General features: G+C 40.9%; 1 long non-coding RNA gene across 6 annotated transcripts in view; it reads right to left on the bottom strand.

The window, feature by feature from the left end:
• LOC105089813 (uncharacterized) overlaps nt 1-20,860 on the bottom strand; it is a 288,482-nt gene that overhangs the window by 246,970 nt on the left and 20,652 nt on the right. For 5 of the 6 annotated variants that reach the window (XR_010384830.1, XR_010384828.1, XR_010384829.1 and 2 more), the window contains one exon: nt 5,353-5,430. The exons of the other annotated variant lie outside the window; for it this stretch is intronic. This is a non-coding gene — a long non-coding RNA (uncharacterized LOC105089813). The remainder of the gene's footprint in view (nt 1-5,352; nt 5,431-20,860) is intronic. 6 annotated transcript variants of the gene reach the window in all.

The raw sequence follows: 20,860 nt of genomic DNA on the forward strand, positions 1-20,860 counted from the left end.
ATTTACTCTTTCCTCTTCCTCAGAATAGCCTCTGATTTGCTTCCTCTGCCACATTCCTACTCCCTTAACACACATGAATATTTGTGATTCAAAATTCACAAGTTTCAGTCCCATCTTGTACGGAGGCCAGATACAACTGCAGGAGACTCACAAGCAAGAGGAACCCTGTCTGAAATGATATCGTACACGTCTGGGCTGAAGAGACCACTTGCTAATGAGTTTGGCATTTCCTTACTCAACACGGTGACAATCTCATGGCGATTCACACACACAAAAATACTTATTGAATAAATCTCATTATTTTGCAGTAAGAAGAGAAAAAAGATGATTCCCTAGTAATTGTTGCTTAGGGCAGGAAATTCTATCGTGGCTGCAAGTGTGTGGCCAACAAAAATAAACAAGTCTACCTTTCCATTTTGTGGCTTCTTTAGGTTTCTTGAATGGTCAGTGGCTAAATTTCCCCACTTGCAACCTAGAGCTGGTCTGCCTGACCCCTGGTTCTCAGCAGTCAGTAAGATCCACCTTCAATCTCCAGCAACTGCAGCAGTGCTCTTTGCTTTTCCATCTGGGGCTTTAAATTGTTCCATGAGACATACAGACACCCAATCTGGGTTAGGGGTTTGATTTAAATGTGCTGTCAGTTTTGATTCTTCACATTATCAGCTCATGCTGGCAGAGAGGGCCCACTAAACTAGCAGTAAGTTTCAATCCGTGGAGGTCAGAACAAACCCCGTGTCACGTGAGTAACCAGGCGCTTCTTCTGATCAAGCTCAGCACACTGAAGGCACCAGCTGCCCAGTGAACAAGATGAATGGGGACGGTTGTACCTTCCAGGGTTTGGCCACGGGATCCTACCCTCATTAATGTCGCTCTTTTTGGAGAACAGCTTTGTAAATCATGGCAGGGAGACACAGTAGCTGCTAATTAGGTGTCCCCTCCTAGCTAATTGCTTGACCACAGAGAAAACAAGTAAGAAATCCAAGAGAATATTTGTGGTTCTTCTTTCAGAAACTGCCCGATGAAGCAGTCAGAGGTTCCAGCAGTGCCCTGTATACAGAGGCGCTCAGTAAATGTTTCCAGAGTAAGATGCAGTGGGACTGACCCCAGGATCTTTGGTTTCCTACTCAAAGACACACAACTGCCCACAGTGAGCGTGGTACGTGGGAACCCTGTCTCTAGAAATAGTCTACCTGGAAGCCACTCTTAACAGGGATTCTTCTAAACAGGCAATGGAACAGGTATTTTTTTCTCATTCAACTCTTATGCATTTGGGCTAGCCAGATCACAGCAGTCAGGACAGGCTGGGCTATGCTGCAGTAACAGTGAAGCCCTCTTTTGGCCGTGGAAATGTCATTCAGGTAGACTGGTGGTGAAGAGCAGAAGAAACTGGAAAAACATGGCAGAGAACCAAGAGAAAGACAGTAGTGTTAAGGGAATCATGTAAAATTGGCTTCTGCAACCAGAATGTATGTTCCCTTCTTAATTTGCTTTTTAACAGCTTTGGGGCTGAGGCTCTGAGACTTGGACTGCTTGTCTGTGTAATGCAGGTAAGTGAAATTACTTGATCTTACCAGTGTCTGTGCTGGTGTCTTTATCAACCAGGACGGCAGGGCACATCCTCCTTTGAACATGAACGAGGACCGGGTAAACAGAGCTGCCGGTGGAGTTCCATCTCCACACAGTCTGCAGAGGTGGCACCACTGTCTCACCCACCTGGTGGGTTCAGCACGTGCTCCACTAGGAGTGGTGTCACTCTCTATTTAAATGTGAGGAAAAACAGGTAATTAATCAAGGCCTGACATGGATCTCCAGTCGAAGTTTACTAAGATGACTTGGCACCTCTGATGCCTGCAATTTAGTTCTCCATTAGCTGCCAAACTACACACAACAACAGAAAGGGCATGGTCCCTGGAGTGAAAGGAAACAGAGAGAGAGCAGAGATCAATAAAGAAGTCTGCTTTTCTCTGCTCTCACTCCTGCCGTCTGCATGCAACCATTCGACCACGATTAAGCATTTTCTACAGTCCGTGCAGGGACTCCTATCTCAGTGCCAGAAGAGATCAAGTCCCTGCTCTCATGGAGCTGCTATTCTCCTGATGGCAAGAGACAGGAGGTACAAACTAACAAGGGAGGTAAGTCTACATGCTGACGTACGCCATGAAGGTAGTAACTGCAGGCTGAGAGAGTGATTGGATGAGGTCAAGTTTAGGAAGGGTGACCTAACTTTTAAGTGTGACCTGAGAAGAAAAGCAGGAGGTAGATATGTGATCAGCTGCAGGGGGAGCATTCCAGGCAGAGGGGATGGCTGTGCAGGGGTCCTAAAGTTTCAAGGGGCAAAAAGGCCAGAATGAAGTAAGGGCAGGAGAAAGAAACCCGAGACAGAGGCTGACAAACCAGAGGGTGTCAGGTTATGCACAGTTGTGACCCTGACGCAAAGTTTGCCTCGATTTTGATTGATAACAAGAGATAAGGTTAAATATTTACAACTGAGCATCTGGGGTCCTATTCCAGGTCTTGGAGTCTGGCTCAGGCAGGACAGCCACCCAGAAGGACTGGCAGTCAGAGGGGCTTGCAAAGCCACAGCTCGGGGAGGAATGGGGCTGAGCAAACTGAGGTAGCTGACCTGCCACCAAGCCTGAGGGGTAAGTGTGGTACCAGATGGGAGAGGAGAGCCAGGGCTGGGAAGACAGACAGCAGCAGAAGGTAAGAGAAGACAGCATGAGGTGGGAGGGGCCACCACGTCTGTCATCAATTATCCCTCCTTTCGGCTGGTTTCATGTTCCCTGGTTGGTTGACTGTGGTTAAGGCACAAGGTGGCCATTAATAAATCTAGACATGGGCTCCCTGAGAGTACACTAGAGGCCAAGTCACCTCCTGTATTTCTCAGGTAGTTGGTTAAAAACACGAGGTGTAAGACCCACAAACGCTGAGTCGTGACACGCTGAGTCGCTGCTGGTGCTGTAGATGGTCAGAGCACTCAGGGCAGGGAGAAAAGGAGACAGAACTTAAGGTGGGCCTTAGAAGAAGTGACGCATTTGAAGAGGCAAGAAATGGTCAGGAGACAAACGAGCTGAGAAACAGGGTGACAACTAAGAACATTCCAGATGAAGGTCACTATGGTTTCCTTTCTGGGATTTATAGCCAAGTGAATTTTCAAGTAACAGTTCAACCATACGGTTAATTCCCTCCTCCTGCCACCCAGCTCAGACCAATGTCACCTCCCCTTTCTGAAAAGAGGGAGTTCAGAGAGACTCTTCAGAGACGTTAAGAGGGGAAATTGGCTGTTCTGAAAACAGGGCCCTTTCTTCTTTGAGACCTCTTACCAAGGGGAAAGCTGCATGATAATGAAACGTATCACTGGCATTATTGTTTTCCTCAAATACTGGGCTCTCTCCTAACAAAAGCTTCATTCTCTGTAATCTTATTGTTTGCTAGCATGAAGACACTGCAATTCATTCACACCTTCAGCTCCTGATACGAGTGCCACCTGCTGCTCTCCCTCTGCGGCGGTTCATCCTATTATGCTATTTATAGGGACTCCCTGGTAAAGGTGGCGGGAATAGCAATGCCAAACTTCCCTGCTTTTCTCCATCTGACAGCTGGCGTGTTGTCTGACAACACAAAGGGAAAGAAGAAAGGTTGCATATCAAAATATTTTGAAGGCGTTGCTGTCGAACATACAGACACACCACATGGATAATTACTTAAGTTTCACTGCATTGTCCAAAAGGAAATCTTCTAACCTAGGGAGGGTTTACAAGTTTTAAGAAAATAATTTGGTTTTTGACTCTAAAATTTTTGCCTTTTCTTATTGCACACATACACAGAAAACTCTTAATTACTATGTTACCACAGAAATCAATTCTAAGTATGAGGGCTTTGTGGGGTTTTTTGGTTTTTTTTTAACTTCTGATATATGAAGTGAGTTGGTCCAGGTAAAGGTCCATCATATAAATCATACTCATACTGACTCTGATAAATAAAAAATAAAATCACCCAATAACAACATTTACACTCTGGCTGGCTAAGATGGGGCCTAATACAACTAATTCCCAGGAGTACTCAGGTTATAATGAGCACTCGATGTTTGACTCAACTGAACAGAAGATCTTTCCTAACTCAGAATCATCTATGTGTTAGCCTTTGGGTTCTAAAAGCTTCTCAATATGTAAACATCTTAGAACATCCCCCTTTGAGTGCTTGTATTATTAAAACATCACACTCCACACTTTGCACAGCAAAGGAAACCATAAACAAAATGAAAAGAAAATATACGAACTGGGAGAAAATGTTTGCAAATGATACAACTGCCAGTGTCTTAATTTTCAAAATATACAAACAGCTCATACAACTCAATAACAACAACAACAACAACAACAAACAATCAAAAAAGGGATGGAAGACCTGAGCAGCCATTTCTCCAAAGAAGACATATAGATGGCTAATGGGCATATGAGAAGATACTCAAAATCGCTGATTATCAGAGAAATACAAATCAAAACTACAATAAGGTATCACCTCACACCAGTCAGAATGGCCATCATTAAGATGTCCACAAACTACAAATGCTGGAGGGGGTGTAGAGAAAAGGGAACTCTCCTACATTGCTGGTAGGAATGTAAATTTGTGCAGCCACTGTAGAGAACAGTATGGAGGTTCCTTAAAAACTCAAAATAGAGTTACCATGCGATCCAGCAATCCCAATCCTGGGCATATATCCAGAGAAAACTCTAATTTGAAAAGATACATGCACTCCAATGTTCATAGCATTATTTATTATTTACAACAGACAAGACATGAAAGCAACCTAAGTGTCCATTGACAGATGAATGGATAAAGAAGCTGTGGTATTATGGAACACTACTCAGTCATAAAAATAATGAAATAATGCCATTTGCAGCATCATGGATAGTTCTAGAGATTATCATACTAAATGAAGTATGCCAGACAAAGACAAACATGTGACATCATTTATACGTGGAATCTAAAAAAATGACCCAAATGAACTTATTTACAGAGCAGAAAAAGACTCACAGACATATAAAGCAAACTTATGGTTACCAAAGTGGAAAGGGATTAAATTAGTTTGAGATTAGCGGGTATAAACTGCTATATAAAATAGCTAAGCAGCAAGGTCCTACTGAGTAGCACAGGGAATTACATTCAATATTTTGTAATAACCTATAGTGAAAAAGTATATGAAAAAGAATATATATTTGTATATATTCAGTGTTTAACTGAATCACTTTGCTGTACACCAGAAACTAACACAACATTGTAAATCAACTATACTTCAATAAAAACAAACAAACAAACAAAAATCACACTCCAAAAGTGTCACATACTGCTTACCTTGTGGCAAACATTCCTGAAGGTAAAGGTCTTTTGTTAAGATGAATCCTCTCCCTATTTTGTGACTTGTCACAAAGCCTAAGGTTGAAATGTTAAGAAGGTACAGTGTCAGCAATGGACTTTTCACCAGTGCCCTTCAGCCTCCCAGCCACTATCCTCTATAGAACATTCATTTCTGCTGCCAGCCCCCCAGCTGCCTGGATGAGGAATGGTTCTCCAGAGGTTGCCCCTGACCTTTGATTTCTGTACCAGGACTCCAGAGGGTGTATGGCACCAATTAGATTCTTAGGCATTTGAAACAAAAGACACTGGCTAAGGATGAGAAAAGATCAGATACGCAGAGAAAATTGGAGAAAGCAAGAGAGACAGAGGTGAAGGTCAAGTCAGTCCATGGAGCTCCCATGATGCTGGACCTTATAGAAGTCAAGTTATGTAACATTCCCTGGATTCCTGGGAGATCTCTGCCCCCTTATGAAAGAAAGATGGACTTTAAACTTGAAAACCTGAGCTAGTTGAAGCCAGTCTCTGTTTCTCTCAACTGGAAGATCCCTTATGGGTAAGATGGCCAATAGGCTACCTGAATCAGAGTCACCTGGGTGGTGGTTAAACATCCTCAACACTGGTCTCCACCTAGACCTCCTGTATCAGGAGACACTGGGGATGCCTATTGGAAATCCACATTTTTATCAAGCTTCACATACCCTCACTAGAATCTGAGAACAATATCCCTTATAGAAACATCTTCAAAGGCATTTCGTCTGTAACAGTCAATGAAAATATGAAGAACAAAAAGTCCGCTCTAACTCTATTCAGTTTTCAGAACATGCCACGTTCAGTGTCTTGAAGTCTTCTAAAAACATCACAAATATGAGAGGTGGCTAAGTTAGCACACAAGAAGTGAATGCTTGTGATAATCACCCCTTACTACTGTGCTAAGTTCCAACTGTCCTCCTTCAGCATACATGCCCCTATTAAAATCCACATCTCATACAGCTGCTCCAGTTTCCCCTCTGTCCATACATTACTATTATGTGTCATAAAGAAACTGCCATGAAATAACTGTAATGATTTCAATGCTCATTAAGTGAGAAAGCTGATATCAAACTATCTCCAGAATCACACAGCTTAGTTCTTAGTAAACATTTCTTGAAAGACTAACTCTGTGGCTAGAACTCCACCAGGCACAAGGGATAGAGAGAAATAACCAAGATGCCAAGCCTTGACCCAAGGGAATTAGAACTTTGAGTTGGGGCAGGGGAGGTTGGGGGAAGACAGATCTGTATTTTACTAGGTAATTTCTTAAGACTGCCAGGAAGAGCTGTGAATACGAAAGCAGACATACAAGTGCACACTGCGGACATGGAGAGAGTAGAGCGAACTCTGTAATACTAGGGGAACAGGCAAGGTGTCCTTCATTTCCATTCAAATACGGTCTAGTACAGTACAGGATACATCCGAGTGGGTTCATTTGCTTAATTTTGAAATTGAGAATTAGAAAGCATGTTGGCTTGCAAATGAACCATATCCTCTAACCTCACTTTAGCAGTAATAAAATAGATATTATATATAGCCTACATTTGCCATCTCCTCTGTATTATTCTTGGGTTGATCAAAACTTCAAGAGAGTGTTGTTATATATTGGGATCCCTCAAAGATCCCAGCAGAAAGAAGTTAGTTAATAAGAAAACATTTTCCTAGAACTTCTCTATACTTCATTTCAACAAATATTTCAGCATTTACTACACTGAAGACAGTGCTATGCCCAAAGATGATGGTCATTATCACCTCCACCACCACCATCACAGACTTCAAAACCAAAATTTCAAAAAACACATGAGGTCCATGGAAAGGGCAAATAATGCCTTAAACAGTACCATCTGCATCACTCTTGGATACGAAAGTAGAGGAACAGTGTGAGCAGCTGGAAAACGACCAATTTAAATCCTATTTGACATGGAAAAAAGAAAATCCAAATTGAAGAAACTCTTGCACTGCGAACTCTGAAAGATGCTTCACCGGCATGGCTCGGCAGCCAGTAGGTGCTCGATTGACATTTGACGACTTTGTTGCTGCACTAAAAGGGGTTTCAGCATAGAGAAGCAATGCTGCACGTCCGCTCACGCTGGGCCCTCCAGGGCTGAGGCTGGGGCTGCCGCCTGGTCACAATGTTAGTGAACGGAGCCTCACCACAAACTGTATCAGGCACTAAAAGTCAATATCCGAGTCCTCTCCCCACCCAGAAGGTGAACTGATACTAAATTGAATCCTTTTTGTGTGTGTGCTGTTGCAAAATAAGCCCTTAAAAAACAATGAGCAAATGGAAAATAGAGTGTCTTTTATTGATCGTGGTGTTTCCACTTAACCCGATTCCGGCAGGGGCGCTTCCCCCGCGGCAGGTGCGCGCGGAGCGAGGGCACCGCCACGGTCGAATAGTGCGAGGAGACGGAAAGCCTCGTTGGCCTAATGGATCACTCCAATTTCCTTCCTTGGGATCCAACGTGGAACTAGTCACGTGACAGATTTTTCCAACAGCTCCTCTGGACTCTACTTTCTTTCAAAGCAATTTGGTAAATGTCAGTGGAGCAACTGGGCTTACTTTCATGACTAAGGATCTTTTTTTTTTTTTTTTTTTTTTTGAACTAGTGGTAGCGGTTGATTTTTGTATTACTTCATTTTTTCAGCATGTCACTAGCAAAATACACATTCCTGCGTGCCCACACACACACACACACCCCTCCCCTGCCCACACTTTATAGGGAAAAATGTGTTCATGAAATATGCTCTTAGAAAGAATATGCTCCAGTAGTTTCTTCAGTGCTTGCCTTCCCACACCCTGCTTTCAATGCCATTTTAAATGAACTTTATATTTGGGAATAGTTTAAGATTTAATTCTGTGTAAACTGGATGGTGGGGGAGGGGAGAAAAAGGAGCAGTTAAATCCATTTAAAATCTTACTGAGGTAGTAACTACTACATAAACCGTGTTCCTTATGTGTTGTTTATGGTAGCCGATTCTGCCCTGTGTTCCTCTAAGCGGGAGTCTCTAGCCAGCTGCGCTGACACTGCCCAGGGGAAATGCAGGGTCTCAGGCCCCACCTCACACCTGTGGAACCAGGAGCTGCAGTTTAACTAGATCCCCAGGTCACTCATGTTTGCGAAGTTGCTGCTTTAGAAAGTATTACCTATGAAACCATAGATGTGACGGATAAACATGGAGCTAATGAAAAAAATATGTGTGTGGGTTTTCATCCTTCTCTCTTCAAGCCAAGGATAATATGTATGCTTTCAAAGCACAGTTTGCTAAAGGAATCAATGGTTTTGGTCTGTGAATTATGCTATTTGATTTGCCTTGCAAAGCAAAAACTGTTCTCTTGAACAGATACGCTTTTTAGTTACAGCTTGAGGTAGTCAATGCATGAAGAGATATCCTTTAACATAATCTTCCTTTTAAAAAGTGGATAGAAAAATAAAGATCCAAACAGAACCCCCCCCCAAAAAAAGCATTAGCCATTAAAAAAAAAGTGGACTATGTTAAAATTAGGAATTGTTCATCAAAAGACATCTTATAGGAGAAAAAAGGAAATACATAGAATGGGAGGTGGTATTTGTAATCAACATACCTGATGAAGAATTTCAAAGATATAAAGAACCGTAAGTAAGAAAAAATAGGGAGCCCAGTGTTTGAAATGGGCAAAAAATGTGACAGTTCACAAATGAAGACAGCCAAGTGATGCTACACAAACACAAAGGTGCTCAGTCTCATGAGAAACAAGGAAACAAAGCCAGAATGCCAAAGCCCTACTCCCTTAACCACTAGAATGACTAAACAGGTGGAAAAAACAATACAAATAACTGACATTACAAAGCATTGGCAAGAATGTGCAGCAATAGGAACTGTTTGTATAAACTAGGATAATAATTTTGAAAAAAAAATCTTAAAAAATTTAAAAAGGAGATATAAGAAAAGTCAAGTCACATATTTTGAATTTCATCTTATAACCAAGACAGAGAAGGTCTCTAGTCCCAGTGTTTTTACGATAAATCCTGTCCTCACTGCTCTGTTGGTACTTATACTTCTAGCAGGTCTTCCAGACAACAGATGGTTGTTTTTAATCACTACATATGTTTCAAATGTGCCTCACTATATCCAGACCCCATTCCCCGCATGACCTCTGAACCTTGGCTTTACACCCTTCCTCAGATACCCCTCCCTCACTGAGGAAATCCCCCCTGACACTTAGCCATCGCAACATGGATTTGGGATAGGAATCCAGTCGCTGTGCTGAGACGCAATGTTTTTCAAAGAGACATGACAAAGGTCACCCTGGAGACAAGTTTTCTTAACAGATGATTCTCCCAGGAACCAGAGACGCCAATGTGGACCTCGACTCAAATATCGTGCCGACATCCTGCATTTTGACAGCTACAATTCTTCCTTTTTCAATTTCAATTCTTATTGATTTTCAAGATTCTCATTTCAGAGATGTATGTTATCATTGTACTACAGTGTTTAGCAATTTATCTGTGCCCGCTTTTATATGCCAGATTGATCCTTTCCCATGGAAGCTGCAGGCGGGCGAGCGTCAGATTGCTGCTCAGGTGCCATCTCAGCTCACAAGCTATTAAACCGAAACATTTCACCCTCTCACCTGAGGAAAAACACGCCGGGGGAGGTTCACATTTGGTAACGAAGCAGAAGGCAGAGGCTGGCAATGAACTAACTACTTCTGAGGAAAATAAGCCATAAATTGGGGAGAAGCAGAATCCAAGGTGGGCAAGGGGAACAGAGACATTGCCCTGTATTTCTTTCAAAATGCTCAGCTTCCCCTCTGGGATGTCAGGAAGGGAACCTCATTAAATGATTAAATACTTGCTTGGTTCTGTTTCTAGGGCAGAAATGGTGAGCTTTTTTTTTTTTTTTAAATATGTGCAAATAAACAGCTAGAAGAGATTTTAGAAAGCATGAATAAGGCAAATTAAATGAACCTGGATGAGAATCTGGTTCTTGCTGGACAGTTTTTCCAAGCAAGAAATTCTAGGGTAAATAATGCAATTTACTTGAAGTAAAGCAAAACATCCACAGTGAATGTACTGTAAGAAAAATGCTTCTCAAAATTTAGAGAATAAACGTACAAAGATTTAGGGATTACAGTAATTACTTTTTTCCCCTCTTTTGCATAATTTCAACTATTCCATCTGCAACGATTGTGATAATTGTGTTTCCTTTTTGTTGAGGGTGGTGTTTCTTTATGTGAACACTGTTCCTCATACTTTTTTTTTTTCTGATTCCATTAGAAACTCTTCCCAAATTCCACGTAATACTGAAGGCCTCTAAGTCATGGGCCTCCCTTCTCACCACCTAACTTGATCCCCTTGGCCAAATATTGCATGGGACATATTTATACTAAAAAAAAAAAGTCATTTTTTTTAGAAATTCCTATTTAACCAGGCACGTCTAGAATGTATTTGTACTTTAAAAAGTATTCATTTATCTGAAGTTCAAATTTAACTGGGTATATTTTGGAACATACCTATACTAAAAAATTATTGGCTGTTTATCTGAAGTTCACATTTAAGTGGGTATATCTGAAACATACTTATAACTAAAAAATTCTTTGTTGTTCACTTGAACTTCAATTTTAACCACCATCTCTGTATTTTATCTAGCAAACTCATGTAGGGGAGCAAAATTTCCCCTCCCAAAGTGTTTCTTTGGCATGAGGATTAATTTAGGTTGATTATTTTTAAGACACAGGAGAATAAGGATGCCTTTTTTTTTTTTTTCACCTCTCCTTTAGTTGCTTAAAGAATTTAGAGAAAGGGCCTGTTCCAGGAATAGAGCCATCACCAGTGATACCTGTTAAGAATATGGACTATGTGTGGTCGGGGAAACTCTCAAGAGTACAGAGTCCACTCTGTGTCCTATCCTCTCTGCACAGCCCTGCAAACACTGTGCTTTTCCATCTCCATGTGAATTGCCTACCTCCCCTGTGAAATCCCAAGCCACTACCCCCAGCATCCTTGTTTGTCTTTAGCTGAAGATGGTACTTCAGGTAAGGGCTTTGGCCATCTGGGGGAGTTACTCAGTTTTCTTCCCATATTAAACTTTGTTTGATCATCTCCTGTAATCTGTCTCCCATCCATTTACTTCTTAGTCAAGCCACAAGAAGAGCCTAGAAGGGTAGAGGAAAATTTCTTCCTCCCGGACATTTACATTGTACCCACCTCTGCTCACTTGTGGATGCAGTATTTCCCTTATGAAATGTACCTGCTGGGTTCCCATTCCATAAGGCAGCAATTATCAAATGCCACCTTAGTGTCAAACAACTGGGAGTTTGGGATAAGTAAGCTAAGTTATTCTGAACTGACCTTGAGTAGAGTCCTTACCCTACTCTATCTTTGCTACAGCGGGTGGGCTCCCTGAAGAGATGTGAGAGCACCCCTGAGAACAGTTATTTCCAAGAGAAAAGACAACCACTGAGTGAGGGAAGGTGCAGTCTGTTACCCTGTTATGACAGAGAGTGGCTCAGGTATCCTCCCTTACGATATCCCCACTGCAACATGAAGACAGTGCTTTGTCAAAGAAGAGTCACCTTGCACAACTCAAAACAGGCCTGTGAAAGGGGCTGTGAAACTGCGCAGGGCAGAGCAAGTGAGCGACACAACTGAGAGTGTGAATTCACCTTTGCACTTACACCACTCCTGGGGGACCACCTCACTCAACAGGGATCTGTCCACTTCCAGCACCGTTCGGCTGGGGTGGGGTATGTAGGTTTGTGTGTGTACACGCCCAAGTGTATGTGCTCTCGGGGTGGTGAATGTGCTACAACTCCCAACCTCCCCTCTACTCGTCTCTCAAATCCTTTAAGGGCCTGGAAATTATACGATAAGTCAAGTTTCCCTTCCTCTCCTCTCAGCATCTTTTATTCAGCAGCATTTTATAATCCATACCTGCATGTCAAGAGGACATCCTGGGGCCAGCTCCCTACAGCCTTGGGTTTGGAAGGAACTGGTTCATCACTGTGCACCTTCTTGACATGCTGCATCACCCACACGGCCCTCACAGAGACGGGGGCATTCAGACTCACTCCGCAGAAGAGCCTAATGATGTACGTCGGGGATAGGTCTGCTAATGGGCCGAAATGGGAAAAGTTCTCAGGTATTCTTTATGCAACGCTGAGCTACGTACTGCATAAATGACCCATTTTACAAATAAACCTGTAGGACCTTTCTCTCTCTGTCAAGCCAGAGAGGCAGAGTCTCCCTTTCCCTGATGTGCATTAAGGTACGCAGTAATAGGGGAGAAGAGAGTGAACAGATTTGGAAATATTGGTCCAACTGAAAGACTCACAACAGACTTATCTTGAGTTTGGCATAATGAGATGACCCTGAAATGTGGAACTACAGTGCTTGAAGAAACCTCAAAAATATATCAAACCCAGTTAACTGGAAAGGCTGGATGGGGCCTTTTTGAGGCCTAGAGAATTTGCAAACAAATAGCAATGCACAATGCATAAAATATTTTTATAGTTTTAAATGTTTTCCTATACTTTATTTTCTCTGATTTCTACAAGTAAACTTCGAAATATGATTGGTCTATGTATTAAGTGAGGAGGCATATTTAAAAGTGACTGGGCAAAATTTCCATTGCCCCAGAGCTAATAAATATGAACTCCAGGTTTTCTGACGTGAGACCTTTGTAGCTTAGAGACCCCAACCACGTGCCAGGCACTATTCTAGACATGCAGTAAGATAGACACACTCCTGCCTCAAAGAGCTCAGCACAACACCTCTCCATGTACATTATACAAAACTCAGTACTGTGGGACATAACAAACTACTTCATATACCTTCCTAAAGTAGAAACAAGCCTCATAAAAATGTATTTAATATAGTCAAGACATACTGAATCTTGAGTTCTCAGTGGCCAATTTAAAAAGAGAGTCAGAGAAAAAGAAGAGAAGAGGACATTAGACGCACGAGGAAAGAATCAGCGAGAGAAGATCCCAGTGGGATGGGGCAGGGAACCGAAGGCAGAGAGGCAGTGTCTAACACTCAGACGTACTCAACAAGATGGGGCCACTGCCGTCCTCCTGCCTTTATACTTTTCACCAGCCAGGAGTTCAGACACTTGGCTCCAGAGATCCTCAGTTCTCCCTTCATGGTACTCAACAGGACAGGGCATTCCCATGCAGAAGTCTCTACCGACCCCTTCACCTCTATTCTTTTCTGTCAGATTTCTTTCTACTTACACTGAACATTTAAATCAGTCCTCCTAAAACTGTCAACTCTTTGAGGCTGGAATTCATTTCTGATTCATCTGTCTCCTAACCCTCATGGCATAGCTTCCTGCGTCTATTAGGTCCTCAATAAATCTTCACTGAATTAAGATTAAATTGAAGTTTCTCATTCCTAATTTACCACCTTGGGTAAATAAATCAGTCCCTACTGAAACAAGATTGATTTTTGTATCTACCATGCCAAGAACTCGGTCCTATTCTAAGAAGCTGAACAGGCTCACTGCGTTTTCACGAGGGAAGGTATTCCATTAGATTCTGGGGAGAGGACAAAACGGAAAACACAGACCCTGCCCTGTAAGAACTTACACTGTGTCCCTCCTCCCAGGGGATTCCCCATATTAATTCAGAACCCATACATCAGTCCTCCTATCTGGGTTACTCAGGGACAGAATTGCCCATTGAACCATCAAATTTGTCTCCACCTTCTAACCTGCCAATGAGCTTCACTGAACAGGGACGGGGAGAGGAATCAGCCAAGTTCATGTAGGTCACCTAGATTTCCTCCAGCCGTATGCTGATGGGGAGACCACCTGCTGAATGCTATGCCCTCGATGTTTACATCCCCCTAAAAGTAGTATGTTGAAATCCTGACCCTCAAAGGTGATGGTAGCAGTAGCTGGGGCCTGTGGGAAGTAATTAGGTCATGACAATGGACCCCTCATAAATGGAATCAGTGCTCTTATAACATACCACAGAGCTCCCTAAACCCTCCCGCCACGTAAGGATACAGAGAAGTCTGTAGACCAAGAGAGTCCTTACCTGACCATGCTGGCACCCTAATCTTGGATTTCTGGCCTCCACAACTGTGAAAAATAAACTTCTGCTGTTTATAAGCTACTCAGACTGGTATTTTACTATAGCAGCCCAAAAGGACCAAGACACCAAATAGACGAAAATGGAAGGCGGCAGCTAGTACACATCCATGTATCTGAGATAAGCATAAAAATCAACAGTATTATTTCATAATTTGTCTTAACGAGAAAGATGACAGTTTACCAAAGAAAAACCATGGGGAATGTTCTCTCCCTTTTATACTTGCCAAATGAGGACCTTGGCTTAGAACTCAGACTATTGTCTAAGATGTCTAGTATATTGCTGATGTTCAAACAAAATTTTCAAGTGAGACCAGATGGGGAATGAAGATGAAGTACAGTTCTCGTTTGTTTCTTGGAGAATTCCGCATTATGAAAAAAATCAAGGCTTTCCATCAGCATCAAGATAAAAATACTGTAGTTGTAATCTCAAACAACCAATCTCTTGGTTGTATTAAAGAAAGACAAGATTGCAGATTTTGCAATTAAGAGGCCTTAATGAATAAACATACTATGGTATACCCATTCAACGGAATGTTATCCAGCAATAAACAGAAATGAGGTTATCAAACTAAGAAAAGATACAGAAGAACCTTAAACACATATTCTAAGTGAAAGAAGCCAATCTGAAAAAAATATCAGATTTCTGTCGGGGAAACATGAGTAGGTGGAGCACAGAGGAATTTGAGGGCAGTGAATCAATTCTGTACACTGTAATGGTGGGTACATGGCATTATACATTTCTCAAAACCCATAGAATGTACACTACAAAGAATGAAACCTAATGTAAACTATGGACTGCAGTTAATAATACTCTATCAATATTGGCTCATCAATTATAACAAATGTAGCACACTAATCCAAGATGTTAATAACTGGGGGACTACAGGGTGGGAGGAGCTTTGACAGGATATATGGGAACTCTGTACTTTCTGCTCAATTTTTTCTGTTAACCTAAAACTAGTCTATTCATCTTTTTTTAAAAAAAAAAAAAGCCCTATAAGAAAAAAAATTAATTTTCTAGAATTAAAATCTTAACAAATCAAAACAACTACCTTGATTATAAACCTGTTTTTGGAGGAGAAACACAGTGGCGATACATGGCCTATGGTAGTCTTGTTGTCATTCATGACTGACCGTGGATTGTGAGAAGCTGAGAAGCAAGTGTTAAAAACTTGCAAAAAATAACAGAATATACTTGCTGAGTAGTCTTCCATTGTGTATATACACACAACATCTTCTTTATCCAGTCATCTGACAATGAACATTTAGGTTGCTTCCATGTTTTGGCTATTGTAAATAGTGCTGCTATGAACATTGAGATGCATGTATCTTTTTGAATTAGAGTTCCCTCTGGATATATGCCCAGGAGTGGGATTGCCAGATCATATGGTAAGTCTATTTTTAGTTTTTTAAGGAACCTCCATACTGTTTTCCATAATGGCTGCACCAAACTACATTCCCACCAACAGTGTAGGAGGGTTCCCCTTTCTCCCCACCCTCTCCAGCACTTATTGTTTGTGGACTTTTTAATGACGGTCATTCTGACCGGTGTGAGGTGCAGTTTTGATTTGCATTTTTCTGATAATTAGCGATATTGAGCATCTTTTCATGTGCCTACTGGCCATATGTAAGTCTTTTTTGGAGAAATGTCTGTTTAGGTCTAATGCCAATTTTTGGATTGGACTGTTTTATTGTTTTTGAGCTATACCTGCTTGTTTGTATCACTTGGAAATTAAGTCCTTGTCAGTAGATTTGTTTGCAAATATTTTCTCCCATTTTGTAGGTTGTCTTTTCATTTTGTTTATGATATCCTGTATAAAAGTTTGTAGGTTTAATTAGGTCCCATTTGTTTATTTTTGCTTTTATTTCTATTGCCTGAATAGAATGACCTAGGAGATCGTTGATATGATTTGTGTTAGAAAATGTTTTGCTTATGTTCTCTTCCAGGAGTTTTATTATGTCATGTCTTATATTTAAGTCTTTAAGTCATTTTGAGTTTATTTTTGTGTATGGTGTGAGGGGGTGTTCTAATTTCACCGATACAGGTGGCTGTCCCACTGTTCCCAACACCATTTGCCAAAGAGACTATCCTTTCTCCAATGGATATTTGTATCTCCTTTATCAAACATTAGACAAAGATGATGTGGTATATATATACATATATTATATATGTGTATATATATGTATATATATATATATATTATACACACACACACACAATGGAATACTACCCAGCAATAAAAAGGAATGAAATAATGCCATTTGCAACATAGACGGACCTAGAGATTACTATACTAAGTGAAGTAAGCCAGAGAAAGAAAAATATCGTATGATATAACTTATGTGTGGAAGCTTAAAAAATGGCACAAATGAACTTATTTACAAAACAGAGACAGACTCACAGACATAGAAAAAAACTTACAGTTACCAAGGGGAAAGACATGGGGAGGGAGAAATTAGGAGTCTGGGATTTGTAGGTACTAACTACTAATATATAAAATAGATAAACAAGGTCCTACTGCATGGCACAGGGAACTATATTCAACATCCTGTAACAAACCATAATCAAAAGAAAGACTATATATATATGTAAAACTGAATCATTTTGCTGTACACCAGAAACTAGCTCAAAACTGTAAATCAACTACACTCCAACTAAAAAAAAAAAAATACACTCACAATCAGCACTGGATCATTGCATGGCAACCAGAGAGAACTGAGATGGGGAAGCAATTAGAAAGGAAGAATATCGCCAAGAACATGATGAAAGGTCATGATAAAAATCAAAGAATTACAGTTACAAGAAAAATATGCATTAAAAGGTGGGAAGTGTAAGGAACTCAGAGAAATGTTTTTAACCACTTCATTTGCTTTAGTTTCAAACACAAGGCCTCTGCAGCTGTAAAGTTCTGTGCAGTCAAAGGGCACCATCTGAAGTTATCATAACCTTTCAAGAGTGTAGGGCAGAGAAATACAGCAGGCTAACTCGACAACTTTTCAAAACTTCCCAGGACTTTCTCACCCCTGGTGATCTTCTCTTGCCCCTTCTCAATGGTGCCTTCAGTAGAAAGGTCTTTATACATTCAAATGGTTTCCAGACACACTCTGCTTTTGATCAGAGAATCAAGGCAATAAGATGAACTAAAACAATTCTGGCTTGGTTTCTTCTCCAACTTTATTTCCAACCTGTGCAAAGAAGCCTGGTGAGGGGTGGGGAGAAAGTGAGTAACTGGTGTCTGCCCCTGTCTTGCCACCCTCTACATTAACTCTTACGCCCACAAATTTCAGTTACTGGAAAAAAAAAAAAGATCTAATTAAAAAAAAAATCAATACTTGGTGTTTGCCCCTGGTTCCTGGCACACTGCTTCTAAAACCCTTGGAATTTCTTTCATGTGCCAATGCAATGGCTGGTAGTTAGTAGCCCCTAGACAGCTTCCGGATGGGGGCTGGTCACCAAAAGACCAGGTGTGGGAAGAGGGTTGCAACTTTCAGTTCCAACCCCTGACCTCTGCTGGGAAGAGGGGGCTAGAGACTGAGTCATGTCACCCATGGCCCGTGACTTAATCACTCATATCTAAGTAGCGAAGTCTCCATAAAAACTCCTAAATGAAAGAGTTTTGAAACTTCTCAGTGAACACATCAAGGTGCTGGGAGAGTGACATGCCTGGAGAGGGCATAGAAGCTCTGAGTCCCTTCCCCTTGTTCCTGAGTTGTAGCCTTTATAATAAACTGATAATAGCAAGTAAAGTGCTTTCCTGAGTTCTGTGAGTTGTTCTAGCCAATTACTGAATCTGAGGAGGGGGTTGTGGGAACCCCTGAATTCACAGCCAATCAGAATTATAGTGACAACTTGGGACTTATAACTGGCATCTGAAGTGGGGGCAGTCTTTGTGGGACTAAGCCCTTAACTTGGTGGGATCTGATGTTAACCCCAGGTAGATACCATCAGAATTCGGTTGAGTTGTAGGACACCCAGCTGGTGTTGGAGAATTAGTTGTTGGTGTCAGAAACACTGCAGAATGCCTTCTACTGAGACTGAAAGATACTGACTGGGGAGCTAAAAAAAACTAGACTAACAAAAAAGAGATTAACAAGAGGAAAACAGAATTTTATTAACATGTGCACTGTACACACACACGGGAGCCCCCAGTGATGAGTAACTCAAAGGGGTGGTTAGAACTTGGGCTTATAAAGCACCTTAACAGAAGAACAATAACATTTTAGAGATCTAAAAAGGCAAAGGACTTTGACCTTCTAGAGGTAGCAAATTCCAGAAGGGCAAATACATAGGGAATCTGGTGGTAGATAAGTGCCAGTTTTACAAGGTTAGCTATGTGGATTCCCCTCACGCTCTGGGCAGATAAGGGTCCAGAGTTCTCGCCAGTGATTAGTTTCTGTCCTTTCTGGTATGGAGGGAGCGGGGTACACCTGCACAAATTTATATCCTGCTTTTAAGTAAATGGGGAAGAGCAGGGAGCTTTTCTTTCATCTGCAAGTCCTCACTTGCCCTCAGCTCAAAATAATCCATATGCTAAAGCGGCATATTTTGGGATGGCATTTTCTGCTGCCCTTTAACTGGAAGGCCCATGAGGAATGGCCCTGTGTCAACCTTTTTAAAATGTTTTTGGTCATATTGTGTTCGAACAAAGAGCTGGATATTAAAAATAATGGACTTGTTCATCGTCAGAAAGTATCCAAAGCTTTCAGATAGCTTTGAGCACAGAACTGGGAGGTATGGGAGGTAAAAAAAACAAACAAAAAACTGGGGGTTAGAATTAAAGTGGCCTTCTTAATGGCACCTCCTTGTTCCTGACCCCTGGCTGGACTATGACACATTGGTAAAGGAACACAGGTTGAGGGTGGGGGGCGGGTGGCAGAGTAGAAATTGGGAACTTTCTGGAAAAACAACATTTATTAAGCACCGTGTACCGGGTACTGTTCAAAGGGCTTTACATGTTTTTATATCATTTAAACAGAAGTCTGAGAAAATTATTTTTCTTTACAGGTGAATGTCATTATTCCATTTCACCTTCAGTTTTTTAAGAAGTACAATAAAAATAAGCCTTTCTCACTCTTGATATAAGACAGTTCAAGAAGTCACACAGAATTCTGTATAAAAACCAGAATACTAGAATTTGCATTGTCAATAAGATAGACTGTCTTATCAGACAGATGATAGGTTATGTCTGGAAGAAGGGCTGAAGTCTGGGATCTTTGTGGAAAATGATCATGTGACTTATGCCAAATATGGAAAATGTGACAAATATAGTGTCCGAGTGGATATGTGGTATATCTGAAGGGAACCTGCAGGCAGTTTTCCATACTATTGAAGCAGAGAAAGTAGAATGTTTTCTACTAGTACTCTTTTCAGTTTTGGTTATCAACATTTTATTTGCACATCATGCTATTAATGCAGTTTTGTATATGAACATCCTTCATTTTTAATTTTAGTGGAGAGGCTTGTTGTCCTGCACACAGCTGTGTTATTTTTTAAATGTTGGCTGATGGTGGCCCATAATTAATGCTTGACAACTGAATGAAGGGATCTACCTTCCAATCATAAGAGATCATTAAAGTAAACTGAGCTATGCCCATACAATACAATGTAATGCAGACTGAAAAACTATATTTATGCAATATTTTAAAAGAAAAAAGTGGGAGGACTCACCTTTCTCAATTTAAAAACTTACTATAAACGGATGGTGCTGGCATAATGAGAGCCATGTAAAGTAAGAGAATAAAGTTGAGAATCCTGAAATAAGGTCATACATCTATGGTCAATTGATATCAACAAGGGTGCCAAGACCATTTAGTGGGAGAAAAGAATAGACTCTTCAACAGATGTCATTAGGACAATTAGACAAATACGTGCAAAAAAATGAATTTGAATTTCTGCCTCACACCAAATGAAATAACTCAAAATGGATAAAATACCTAAATGTAAGAGCTAAAACTATAAAAATTCTAGGAGAAAACATAGGGACAAATTCTTGATCACCTCAGATTTAGAAATGGATTCTTAGATATGACACCAAAAGGAAAAAAGAAAAAATAAATTAATTGAACAGCATAAATATCTAAAACTTTTGTGCTTCAAAGGATACTACTGAAAAAGCAAGAAAGAACAAAATGGGAGAAAATATGTGCAAATAATGTATTTGATAAGGGTCTAATCAACAGAAGATAAAGGACTCCTAAATCTCAACAAAAAAAAGACACAAAATTCAAATAAAGAGTAGACGAAGGACTTGAATAGACATTTCTCCAAAGAAGACATACAAATGGTCAACACACACGTGAAAAGATCCTCAATATCATTGGTTGTCACGGAAATGCAAATCCAAACCACAATGAGTACATCACACACACTGAGATGGTTATAATTAAGAGAAAA

The sequence above is a fragment of the Camelus dromedarius genome, chromosome 17 (genome assembly GCF_036321535.1).
Source record: "Camelus dromedarius isolate mCamDro1 chromosome 17, mCamDro1.pat, whole genome shotgun sequence".
Classification (NCBI taxonomy): domain Eukaryota; kingdom Metazoa; phylum Chordata; class Mammalia; order Artiodactyla; family Camelidae; genus Camelus; species Camelus dromedarius.